Source organism: Telopea speciosissima, chromosome 8 (genome assembly GCF_018873765.1).
Source record: "Telopea speciosissima isolate NSW1024214 ecotype Mountain lineage chromosome 8, Tspe_v1, whole genome shotgun sequence".
NCBI lineage: Eukaryota > Viridiplantae > Streptophyta > Magnoliopsida > Proteales > Proteaceae > Telopea > Telopea speciosissima.
This window is the reverse complement of record NC_057923.1, coordinates 15,717,601-15,726,922: the sequence shown is the minus strand read 5'-3', so window position 1 is coordinate 15,726,922 and position 9,322 is coordinate 15,717,601. Positions and strand designations below refer to the sequence as shown.

General features: G+C 39.4%; 1 pseudogene; it reads left to right on the top strand.

Moving 5' to 3' along the window:
* The first annotated feature begins 727 nt into the window (after nt 1-727).
* On the top strand, nt 728-3,015 carry LOC122672070 (annotated as a pseudogene).
* Nucleotides 3,016-9,322: the final 6,307 nt, after the last annotated feature.

The following is a 9,322-nucleotide window of genomic DNA, read 5'->3' as shown; positions in this document are numbered from 1 at the left end:
CGTTGAAGCAGAAGGCAACCCTCCCTCTCCATTACAATTGATCTCTACACGACCATCTTCATTTCTCCTCAACCTCGCAGCCATGGGATAGAACGATACAAAATCAATCATCGGATTCTCTCTGCCTTCTTGGTGATTTCGGTTGAGAGTCCATGAAAGATAGATCGGTTTCAAAGAAGGGAGCGTACCTGTAACGGAGATGAAGGAGAAGAACTGGATCACGGTGAGGATCAGGTCGATCTCTTCAAAGAAGAACGATGAGGTTGAAATGTTGAATAAAAACTTAAATTAAATAGAAAAATTGAAGAAAAAAAAATGAATGGAGTAAAAAACAGAAGAGAGAAGAAGTGGGTGGATGCTATCATTTTTTACTATTTTTGTTACTATTTTAATAACAAAACTAGTAAAAAAAATAGAAGAATAATGGGGGGTTAAATTGATTAGCAGGTTATTAGGTGAAAAGAAAGGGTAATTTGGGTATTTAAAAATATGAGCGTAGAACAAGATGTAAAAGTAAAAAAGCAGGGGAGTATCAGAAAAGCAGAAGTTTAAGGTAGGATAGTTTTAATAAATATAGGCTAAGTGTAGGATAGTGATAGTAATTGCCCCCTGTGGGACTTATGGTGGGACTTCCGTGCGACACCTTGTTCTCAAGCTAACCGATACATTACCTTTTGTGGGAATTGTTTTGGCCTCCAACCAGAGTAGGAATTCCCCAATCCCGATCATGGCCTCCATGCTTATCCAAATAGGGTTGCTTAGAGAGGCCCATTTTTTGCTTCGAATACTGGAGAACTTCTGTTGTTCAATCCTGAAATTATCAGCGGAATGGCTCAAGAGTATGCTAAGGCCTTGGATTTAGGGAAGTCAATTGCGATATTCAATGAAATGAGGACTCAAGGTAAATGCTGTCCTCATCATGTTATCGGGTTCTGCTCAATAATTTGGTCCGAATGAACAAGACTGAGCTAGCATTGTGAGTTTACGTGGACATGTTAGAGTCCAGGTTTGAACTGTGTAGTGTAGAAGAAACTACTTTGTGCTTCTTGTTAGATTACTTTGTAAGGATGGAAAAATTCAAGAAGTCCGAAATCTTGTTAAGAAGGCAATTGCTATAGGTGTGGAGCCTAGTCGTGTCGTTGTAAATGATATTGGTAAAGGGTTTTGTGTAAAGAATGATTTTGAGGACTTGTTGAGTTTCTTGAGTGAAAGGAAGTTCATGCCAGATACTCCCATCTGCAATAAAACTGTATATTCTCTTTGTAGGAATTTTGGTGCAGAAAAAACATACTTGTTTGTGCAGGACTTCAATTATATAGGATTCAGTCTTGTTGAAATAACTTTTGGGATCTTAGTCAGCTGGAGTTGCAGAGAAGGAAAGCTAAAATATGCCTTAGTTTATCTATCAGAGCTTTCGTCAAGAGGCCCGAGACTACTTTCCTATAACGCCATTTTCAGTGGGTTATTTAAGGAGGGTATGTGGAACCATGCTATGGACATTCTTGATGAAATGCTTGAGAGAGAGATTACACCAAAAGCATCAGCTTACAGAGTTCTTTTAGCTGGGTATTGCAAAGCCGATTATTACTTATTGGGCAGATGGTCAACTACAAGTTGATTGAACTATCTCCAACGGAGGATCCTCTTTCCAAGGCATTTATGAACTTGGGGCAATCCTCCAATTCAAAGAGATGTTGGCGGGGGGGGGGGGGGGGGAAACCAGATTCTGAAACTTATAATAGGGCATTGTGAAATTAACAACTTGAGAGGAGCATTGGAGTTCACAGCTTGCATCACAAGAAAGAAAATTAGCCTCTCAATTTCAAGTTACCATAATTTGATGTGCCGCAAGTGTACAGAGGGGGGGAGGGGTTGCTCCCTGCATTGAGGATGAAAGAGCTTATGCTTAGAGTAAACAGTTCACCCTTCCTTCTAGTTTATAACATTCTCATGCACTATCTTTTCCAATCAGGAAACGGTATGCTTGTGACAACACTTGCATGAAATACATGAAAGGGCTTGCTACTTGATGACGTATCTTATAGCTTTGTAAAGATGTCTCAAGATCTGAGGCAGCTTTGAAGTCTATGATTGGTAAGGATCTAAAACTCAATTAATAGCAGATTTGGAAGTATAATCAGGCACCTTTGTAGTGAAGGGGAGCTTGATAAAGCCTTAGAGATGTGTACGGTGTTGGAGTCAAGGTGCTGGGCGCACAGTTCAGTTGTCCAAAATGCAATTGCAGTGGGTCTTCTTTCTCATGGTAGGCTTCTAGAAGCAGAAAAGTCTAGCTTCCAACAGAATCTGCTATGACTTGCTGATTAAAAGATTTTGTTATTATGGAAGACTAAACAGGGGCAGTTGATCTTATGAATATAATGCTGAAGAAAGAAAACATTCCAAGACCATCCAGTTATGATTTTGTCATTAGAGTCTTAGTCCATACTAAGCTTTCAACCAAGCTCTTGATTTCCATGCTGAGACGTTGGATAGGAAACTTGAGCCATGTTTAGATACATGGGATGCACTTGTTAATGCACTTTATGCAGATGGTAAAGCTGCTCACGCCGAAATGCTATTGGATTCTATGCTTCAGTTGGCTCAAACTCAAACTCGGAAAATGCACCAGTCTGTGATCAATAACTATTGTTAGGAAAACCATCCAAACAAGCATCATAACTTTTACATAAGATGCAACGAAATGGATATGTTCCAGATTTTGAGATCCATTGGTCCCTAATTAGCAATCTAAGAAATTCCAATGATAATAACAGTAGTGAAAGCGGTGGTTTTCTGTCAAATCTTCTTTCACAGAGTGGTTTTACTGGGAAGAAAGATCCAAATGCTAGAATAGGTTAGCGCAATGCCAGCATTGTAAATATTTGGAGTTGATGCCAGATGACAGATGCTTGATTTCCACTGGAGTTTGGGTGCAAAATAGGCATATTGCTTCTAAGAATTGATCAGGACCTTTTGTTATGTCCGTCCATTCGAAAGATATTGGTCTTCTAAAGGGAGAATCGATTGGGCTCCCCAGCACACTCTGCACAGAAGTATTATTGTCTACATTTGTTGATGTAAGCTAAATATTTTCTTTATTTCCATGAGTGTTTATTGCTTTCCAATGACCTTCCTTTTGGGGACTACCTTTGGTTGATTCTACTCCTAATGTTGTTTGGCTTGTACTTTGCCTTAATTATATTCTAAACTTGTTGGAACTTGTAGAAAACCTAAGACTTGTAACCAGTAACTTAAGAGAGAAGAGAAGATGGAAGAAGAATTGAGTGTAATGCTTGAGTTATTTAATTGATAAGTAAGCCCCCCTATTTATAATAGAGGGGAAATTACAAAGAGACTAAACTAAGCGATGTGGGACTAAAACCCACATAGCCTACTTACACTTAATAACATAAGAAGAATAAAACTACCCCAAAAAGATCAGAATACCCCCACGGTATTCCGGAGTACATATTCTAACACTCCCCTTCAAGCTGAATTATACAAATAAGTAAAGAAACAAGATCCAGCTTGAACTAAAAAAAAAGAATTCCTAATAATGCTAACACTCCCCCTCAAGTTGGCGTATACAAGGTACTAATGTCCAACTTGAACAAAATGGGAAAAAACTAAGTTGCAGCAGAATCCAGCTTGGCATATGAATGCAGCTCCCAAATAAACCTTTAAGAACTTGAAAATATAGATCTTCAAAACTTGGACAGACATGATCAACAAACCGGGACTGGAATGTCTTCCAAAAAGGCAGCTGTTAACGATCTTCAAAAGCTATCCAGTGATGAATCTCAGATTGTCATAGTGACATAGAATCTTGAAGTGAAATAACTAGAGCAGTAAGCAGCGAAAACAAACTGAATTAGGCAGCGGAAAAAAAACTGTACTGTATCAACCCAACTGAAAGTCCTCAAATAGGCAACAACCAAATATCTTCAATACTCTTCAATACTTCAATCTCCCCCTTACGGCAAACTCAACCCAATAACGAAGGAGATACCCATTGGCAATGGTGAAAACTCTGATCTTCTATGTTTTGCATCAAGTGTTCTTGCAAGTTCTGCTTCTACAATGTCTGTAGGTGTACTGTACATAATCCCCCCCTCACGTGTAGTACACGTGGACATAACAGAGATGATGTAAGAGATAGGGCAAAAACATAATATTCCAGAATTTTCCAAGAGGAGCTAAGGGTAATGGAAAAGGAAGAAATGACAAATTAGAAAATACCATGAACTTCCAAAGGGGTTATGGGTATATGCCAAAGGTATGGGATATGAAGGGAATTAGAATTATTGAAAGGGAACGGTGTTGGAAAAAAAGGATGGCATGGCTGTAATTTGGTGGAAATCCATTTTTTAAATACAAACCAAGCTAAAGGGCAAACTGGTAATAAATCAGAATTTTCAAGGGTCAATTGGGTAGTCAAATAGGGGAATGTATTAAATTAATGGCAGTTCCGTAAATAACCAGAATTTTGCAAGGGTGATGAAACCCTTGGATTAGGATCGCCTATGTGGGGTATTGCCCTCAATTAGGATCTCAGGCCAAAACCAAAGAGCAGCAACAACAATAATTGAAGAACCGATGAAGCATCCAACATCAAACAAAAAGGGTTTCAATAACAGAAAAGCTCCAACATTAATCGACTCCAGCATGAACCAGCCAGAAACCAAATTCGAAAAAGGGAGGCGATAATCAGAGACGGAAATATTGTCTTCAACCTCTAAACTCAACGAAACACCATCAAGCAGAAAAAAATCATCAAAAGTCCAAAAAGGAGAGCATGATTGACTGTAGATCGATCAGCAAAAGTTCTTTGATCAAATCAGAAAAAAACTTGGTTCGATCAACAAAAAGTAATAGCAGCGAGGTATAGAAGCAAATTAGAGGTAGCGAGACCATGTCTCTCAAACAGAGGCAGCATGTGGGACTAAAACCCACATAGCCTACTTACACTTAATAACATAAGAAGAATAAAACTACCCCAAAAAGACCAGAATACCCCCACGGTATTCCGGAGTACATATTCCAACAGAACTCTTACCTCACTTGGCATGTGGGTTTCTTACCCAACAGTTGTGATTCAGCTTAGCAGGCAACCCCCCATATTTATTCTCCAGGACTGTCTTAATCTCTCCTTTTTCTTTCTTGTCCAGCTCTTTTTTTGCCTAGCTATGATACCATGTAGAAAACCTAGGACTTGTAACCAGTAACTTGAGAGAGAAGAGAAGATGGAAGAAGAATTGATTGTAATGCTTGAGTTATTTAATTGATAGGTAAGCCCCTCTATTTATAATAGAGGGGAAATTACAAAGAGACTAAACTAGGCGATGTGGGACTAAAACCCACATAGCCTACTTACACTTAATAACATAAGAAGAATAAAACTACCCCAAAAAGACCAGAATACCCCCACGGTATTCCGGAGTACATATTCCAATAGAACTCTTACCTCACTTGGCATGTGGGTTTCTTACCCAACAGTTGTGATTCAGCTTAGCAGGCAACCCCCCATATTTATTCTCTAGGACTGTCTTAATCTCTCCTTTTTCTTTCTTGTCCAGCTCTTTCAATGTCTATCATGACCCTCAGCAGTTTGTATTCCTTTCACACCTTCCCTTTTCTCCTCCAGATCTTCCATCATTGGGCCCTTCATCTTCCTTCCATTTGTCTTCTGATGCAACCCTCTTTCCCTCAGATCTGACCCCTACAGGAGCTGTGGCTGGAAAAATTGTAAGAAGCATCATAGAGATCATGACAGGTGTTTTTTTTTCTTTCAACCCTTCTTGCTTTATTACCACCCCCTCTCCCCAAATTGATCTGAGTTTTTGTTTCATTTTTTTCCCTTTATTATTCTATAATGTGGGTTTCTTCTAACAATTTGATATACATTACTTGACTATCTTTGTTTTTTTTCTCACAGTTTTACAATCAAATTCAATTTTCCAAGTATTGATCCATAATACCATCAACTTTTTGTGGAAAGGTTTCTTTCCTCTCCTATTCAATTTCAAGAGTTGCAGGTTTGATTGTATTTTAATTAGACTTCCTTTTTGCAACTATTTTCTTTACCTCTTTATGAAAAACGATTAGTTTATCTCAGAAAAGAAATTGAGGCTTTCGATGGCTACTATCAGATCCTCGGGATTGTATATCTGCTTGTTTGGAAGACTTTATCACTTGAATCCTCTGTACAGATCCTGCAAAAAGGCTCACAACCTAACAGGTTTGTGGACTGTTGGTCGTGTCACTGTCCATTTTATTTTATTATTTATGTTTTTGATGATTGTCCCATGATGGTCAGATATTTACCCTTGTCGGAGATATTTATGACTCAAGTGCTGATTCCCTGCTTTTTATTGGATTTCTCCGAAGAGACATTCTTTGCAATGTAATGAGAATTTCCTCTTAATTTTCATCATTTTTTCTGGCTCCTGTTTTCTTGGGTTTGTGTTCAATCTGAAGATTAAGCCATGGTTTCATCTTTTCTCATAAATTTAAGGGAATTGAAAAAAAAAAAGAGAATTGTGATTAAGGAATTGGGAGTGAGACTAACCTGAAGAGAACAATATGTTATGCTTACCTAAGAAATCTTTGGATGAACAGGGCGCTAACTGGTAGGTTATCTCTCACACCCAAATCCCATATTCAAAAATTTGCATAATGAATACCTGCAACTAACCAGTTTAAAGCAAAGGTAGCCAAATCCTTTAGTCTTGCTTAAAACCAATAGTAATAAAGACCTTTGGTTATGACCAACTCATATACAGATTTCAGTATGACAAATACAGTACAAAGATTTGTGTTCCCGAAAGCTTCACTTAGTGTATCAATCTTTCTCTTAGAAGTAGGTTTGAAAGTTTAAAATAACATGAATACACTTGCTTGGTCTGAACCCACAAACTAAGAATGAATAACCTCAAAGCCATAGATTGACTTCAGCTGCTGGAAACTTCACCAAGTTTCGTTTATAGACAATATATCTTAGATAAATAAATCAAAGATGAAAGTTTTTTTAAACAGGCATATCCAAAACTGTATCTCTTGATTGGAATTTCACATCTATCCAATTATATCAGATAATTGTCCTTTGATCACACTCTCTCCGTACTCTGACAATCTCTTTGCAACTTTCTATTCTCTGGCAATTTCTCTCTCTCTCTCCTCCCCCACCTCACCAGCATGGGTTTCAGGTTTTAAATTTCATGGAGTTTATGGTTTCAGGTTTCATAGAGTTTTTCTGGAAATTTTGTGAGAGGAAGCGGCAGCAGATAGAGAGAGGTCACTGAAGAATGGTGACTGCGGTTGAGATTAAATAAAAGAAGAGGAAGAAGTCAAGGCCAGGTGAAAGATATTGAATTGAAGTGGTATTCACCGTGTTTGATACGGTGAGAGTGATGTTGTATTTATAATGATAAATTAGGCAAGAGCCCAGTTACAATGAAATAGTTTACATGATAAGAAGATAAGAAGATAAGAAGAGAATGAGATAAAGGCTAGCTGTACACGGTTATAGTTTAAGAGATAACTTGGTAATCAAGAGTTTGTTATAGACTAGATAAACACAGGTGTTAGGATTTATCTTGTGCAACCGTGTGTATCTTATCTTCCCCCCTCAAACTGATGTCGGGTAGCCACATCAGGTTGTTCCTATGATAGCTGAACTGTGAATGAGGAAGGGCCTTGGTGAACATATCCGCGATCTGTTCATGGGATCGAACAAAGTCAACACGAAGCTTCTTGTTGATCACTAAGTCACGAACAAAATGATAATCCACTTCAATGTGCTTAGTGCAAGCATGAAGTACTGGATCAGCAACCATATATGTGGCCGAGATATTGTCACATGAAATGACCATCGGGCGGGCGATTGGGATCGCCAGATCAGCCAATAAGTAAGAGACCACTGCATTTCGGAAACTGTTATTGCCAGCGCCTTGTATTCAGCCTCCGAACTGGAGCGAGACACGGTTGGTTGTTTCTTGGAACCCCAAGATATAAGATTTGGGCCAAGAAAGGTGCAAAATCCAGTAGTGGACCGCCGTGTGTCAGGACACCCGGCCCAATCTGCATCCGAGTAAGCCATAATCAAGTTTAATGGGCCTGACTGTAGGGTAATCCCAGCTCCAATTGTACCTTTTATATAGTGTAAAATACGCTTGGCTGCTTGTAGGTGATCGAAGGTTGGAGCATGCATGTGCTGACAGACCTGATTAACTGCATAAGAAATGTCAGGGTGAGTCATGGTCAGATATTGTAGGGCCCCAACTAACTGATGATACTCATGAGGATCAGGTAAAGATGCACTCGAAGTGGAAGATAACTTTGAGCCACACGCCATTGGGGTAGAACAAGGCTTGCAACCAGTCATCCCTGTTCGGTCCAGAATATTTAGGGCGTACTTGGTTTATGTAAGATAGAGCTGGGCATTATTTTTCTTGACCTCAATACCCAAGAAATAATGAAGATCTCCCAAATCAGTCATGGCGAATTCACGGCCAAGGTTGGTGATAAAATCACGTAGAAGAGGACCATTATTGCCAGTGAGACTGATATCATCCACGTACAGTAGTAAAATCAAGGTGCCTTTGGTGGACTTATATGTGAACATTGATGCATCAGCTACACTCTGGGTAAAGCCGATTTGTAGAAGATGAGAACTAAAACGATTGAACCAAGACCGTGGGGCCTGTCGAAGCCCATAAATAGCCTTGTTTAGGCGGCACACATGCTGTGGATTTTGGGAATCTTCATAACCAGGGGGTTGCTTCATAAACACCTCTTTCGTTAATGTTCCATGCAAGAATGCATTTTTGACATCTAGTTGTCGGATGGGCCAAGACCAAGAATGCATTTTTGACATCTAGTTGTCAGATGGGCCAAGACCTAGAGATGGCAATTGTGAGAACCATTCTTACTGTCGCGGGCTTAACAACAGGGCTGAAAGTGTCAGTAAAATCAATCCCTGGTTGTTGATTAAAACCCTGTGCAACAAGTCTAGCCTTATATTGTTGGATAGAGCCATCGCTTTTAGTTTTTATGCGGTAAACCCATTTGCAGCCTACAATGTTCATGCTTGGATTTGGAGGTACTAACGTCCATGTATTGTTGGATATACGAGCCTTGTATTCATCAGCCATGGCATTGACCCAATGTGGATGGCGGCTTGCTTGTCGATAAGTGGTAGGTTCTAAAAGAGAAATGGCAGTGATGGTTGTATAGGCCTGAGGTAATGGATGACGAGTGGTGAATAAGGATAGAGGATGTTTAGGGCGCCGGTTACCTGTTTGGGAGCGGGTAACCATAGGGT